Here is a 4354-nt window from a genome sequence, read left to right as displayed (position 1 = left end):
CAGTTTGCCTGATCCTCACCGTACTCCTTACGCAACTTTCGCCACCCGATATAAAAAATAGTACTTTGAAACCCAAGTAGCGCCCTTTCTTCCAATGCTGCCGTTTCCCCCGGGCTATCTAGTACTTCCTGGAAAATATATTCTGTCAAATTTTCCATCTCTTTATCTTTCATTGGGATGCCATCGACGAAGCAATTGATCTTTAAGGGATATCAGGACTGGTTTTTTAATTGAATCGTACAGTGTTAGAAGGATTTGACTGGAAGTGGTTGTTGGGAGAAACTTGGAAATGCCAAAAGACAGAATGGACAAATTAAGCTTTGCCCGATTCAGCAGATATAACAGCCTCTTTGAAATATTTCTCGAAGTTCACATGAAGCAATACGAGAGAGGATACAATTCTAGATAAACTGACAGTTATTTTTATTTGTACTAAAGGAATCTAATTGAAGATTTTTGAACAGGAGAGATGACAAGTAAATATTGCCCAAATTTGAGGTCATTCCGTAATCTTCTCTTTTTAAAAATATGCATTCTCTTTTGTGTTGAGCTCCTCCATATTCGCAAAAGAGCGCAGATTTTTTACGGGCGGCATCCCAGAATGCTATGCAGTCATGAATCGCCCGCACATAAGGTAGTTCACGAGTGCGCGCCGTGCCGTATACGTATTATTTAATGGTCGTCTATCTTCTAATAATGGCCATCCAGAGATGCATAACAATCTACAGTGCACCTTCCACTCTCCTCTGTACCCATCTATTAAAGGACTTCTACTATATTTGATATTTTATGATTAATTATTATATTTAATGGATTATCATTATTGAAGCTATTGAAATCCTATTGAGATCGTGGCTATCGTTGTTATGGCATACAAAAGCACGTGCCTAGTGCCCGTAATGATATAAACATGCAGAAGTGAGACTGGCTCAATCTGGTGCTCATTGTTCATTTCACTTTTAAGCATAAATCTAGTGATCAAGGCTTCTTCCCACTGCTCTCCCACCTCTTTATTTGCTCGCATGTATAACAAATATATCTCGGTTAATTTAGCTTTTTATTCTAAGAGAAAACCAAAGAAAATTGCATTGCCCAAAAATAGGAGTGAATTTGTTGAGTTCCTTGATTGGAGAATCACAATCATTCATATTTTTTAGTATGCCTACCACATGACATATTACTAGGCTGCTACATATCTATGATTCATGAGAAAACATTTTGCAACTGGATTTTATTTTTTCTCTCATAATTGTAAGTTATAAGCTAGATTACCCTTCAATTTTTACTTTTTTATAATAGTTTTCTTGGAGAGATCTTCATGCGGCAAGGAACGGAAGAAGTGTGACCGTACATCTCCATCTAATCTGAAATTGAGAAACATGAAACCAAAATTCTACATGCTCTATTTGGCACTTATTGGCTAGGAGAACACCTTGCAACCCTTCTGTTATTGTTCTTTTTTTATGAATATGCGACTACATAGTCACAATATTTGGAATCCTATTGGCTTCAGCATCTTGGATCCCATCTGATACTGTTCTTTTCCATGAATACATCCTCCATATATAAAATATCAAATTCACTCGAAGAAAGAGATGTATATAAAGATAAAACGTGACACATATTTATCAAAATTACTCCGTAATAATCAAATGCAATTTCATATTTAGGTAAAACATATGGTTTGGATGTGGCATCAAATGGGGCCAGCTGAGTCATAATTAAGGTGCATATAGTAAGTGAACCTTGAGAGAGACAATATTCCAGACCTTTCTTCTAACATCAACAACTCCATAATTGGATTGCTGTTGTAATATCCGAGCCCAAAACCAACTGGGCCCAGTATTTTAGAAGCCCAGTTGAAGGGTATTTGGGCCATGTCGTTAATGGGCCGTATTAGGCCCATGGACGGCAGCCCATGGAGGGCTGCCACCTCACGTCTGAGGGCTGAAGTGACAGGGCTCTAGCTAGCCAGTAGGGGGCAAGGCCAGCTGTTGGGCCCTCATCCATGCAAAATAGGAGTCCGCCACCTCTCACCCAAGTTGAAAGGACAAGCCCAGCTGGCATGAGAGAAAGGGCAGCTATAGGCTTCCGAAGCAAGGAGGAAGGAGAGGGTGCCACCTCTCCAAGGGTCACCTCCTAAGGAGAGTTTATTTAAATCCTCAGTTTCTTAACTTAGGATTTACTATACCCTCTTATTCCTTAGCCCTCTGGAGTACTGTACCAGAGAAGTCGAATCCTAGAGTCAGAGGTCGAAAGAGTTGGACCTCTGAAGCCCTATGAGAGGAAGGAGGGATTTCTTGAAGGGTGTACTGCTCGGCTGCAGCCAACCCAGAGCAAGGTAAGACCTGATTTACTTAAGTAAATAGGTTTAAACAAAATAAAAAGGGGGGAAGTTCCTCTGTGGAATGTTTCTCCTCTCTGTTTCAATAGTGAAACAGAGGGAAGAAGACTCTGGCAAAGAGGAGATGGAAGAAGAGTAAACGGTCGACTGTTTCCACCTTGGGCTAGACTCACGCATAAGGGTAGGCCATGGGCCGGCCTGAGTATGACCTAGGTTTGACCCAGGTCTGGCCCAGGCCCATTGCTCATCGGGGCTGAGCCCAACCAAACTCGGCCTGCAGGTGCTGGGGCACTGCAACCTCAGTTGTGGCTGCCCTAGGGCCCCGAGTGCAGCCAAGGGGCCGCTGGGCCCTGGCCAAGCCAGCACCAGACGCGGCCACAGGCCGCTAGACTAGCCAAGCCCCCACCTCTTCTCCGGTGAAGAGGTGGTGGTGCCACCATGAAAGAAAAGAAAAAGAGAAAGGAAGGAAAGAAAATAAATAAATGAAAATAAAATACTTACCCGAGCCTTGAAGCTTCATCCTCGAACGGCGGTTCTTCTTCGCTGTAGTCAGAGTAGATGAGGACTTCCCGGAGGAGATCAGGCCTCGGCCCCATCTCCAGGCCCTCCTTCCCTTCTTGCTTCGGTATCACTTCGAAGAAGAGGAGGAGCCGGCTTCCCGTCCTCTGCTGCTCCGAGGTGGGAGCACCGCCTCGGCCAGTGGGCCGAGGGAGTCTCACCCCCCGGTTGCCAGCAAGAGGAAGGGGAGGAGACGGAGGGTTGCAAGGGAGGAGGAAGAGAACGAGGTCGGAGGAGGAGAAGGCCGAAGGTTCGGCCGGAGCGGCTAGGGTTCCAGTGGAGATGAAGGAGAGAGAGAGAGGGCGGGAGACGAAGAGGCGAGAAGCCTTTGGAAAATGGGACCCTTTAACGGGGCCAACCTAATGGGTCGGATCCGAGTTCGGGTCCGAAACCCATTAGGCCTAATAAGTAGTAATTTGGGTTTAGCCAAATTGATAAACCCGAGCCCAATCAGTTTGGCCTGAATCCAAGTGAACCCAAATCTCCAAACTGAGTTAGCTCTAATTTGGGCCAAGCACAGACCCAATTGGGTTCGAACCGAATTTAAATTAAGTCAATTCATTGGGGCACTTTAAACCCGAACCCGAACCCAATTAGATTGGGCTAAGTTTGAGCGAACCACAATTGAATAAATCGGGCTAAATTCAAGCCCAATTGAGTCAGGTTTGAACCTAATTAAACTGAGCTGGGTCCGAACGGACCAAATTGAATAAAATTGGATTGAATTCAAACCCAATTGAGTCGAGTCCGAGCCCAATTGCGCTGAGTTTGTCTCAATAGACCTAATTGAGTTCAAATCAGGCCCAATTCAATTAATTGGAGACCAAATTGGCCACAGGCTGACCCTGACTCAAGCCCAATCCTTTAATAAAAAGCCCAATTGACCTACGTGAACCCAATTTGGTTCTAAATCGAGCCCAAGGACTCCAAATTGGATAAATTGGACTTGGGCCAGATCCTTAGATGGAATCCAGGCCAGTGAATTCATGTCATGATAAACTTATGAAATAAATAAAAAATAATGTGACCCCTGTTATTAATTTTGGTGATCAAGAATTTGTCACCCGGAAGTAAGAAATTGGAAAGCGAATTTCTGTAAGTAACTTGCCTTAATCTTATTATGGTTCATGTATGCGCTTTCTTACATAAATGATAAAGTGTAAGTAACTTGCCTTTATCTTATTATGGATCATGTATGCGCTTTCTTACATAAATAATAAAGTGTAAGTAACTCGCCTTAATCTTATTATGGATAATGTATATGCTTTCTTACATAAATTATAAAGTGTAAGTAACCTATCTTAATCTTATAGTTTATGGATCATGAAAGTAACCTGCTTTAGTCTTATAGTTTATGGTTATGCATATATCATGCTTATGCAAATTTTAAAGTATCATTCATGCATTTGAATTGTGTATGAGATGGATTATGATACTATAATTGCACTTAAT

Source organism: Phoenix dactylifera, chromosome 2 (genome assembly GCF_009389715.1).
Source record: "Phoenix dactylifera cultivar Barhee BC4 chromosome 2, palm_55x_up_171113_PBpolish2nd_filt_p, whole genome shotgun sequence".
In the NCBI taxonomy this organism is placed as follows: Eukaryota; Viridiplantae; Streptophyta; class Magnoliopsida; order Arecales; family Arecaceae; genus Phoenix; species Phoenix dactylifera.
The sequence above is the reverse complement of the archived record's forward strand: the minus strand, read 5'-3'. Positions refer to the sequence as shown.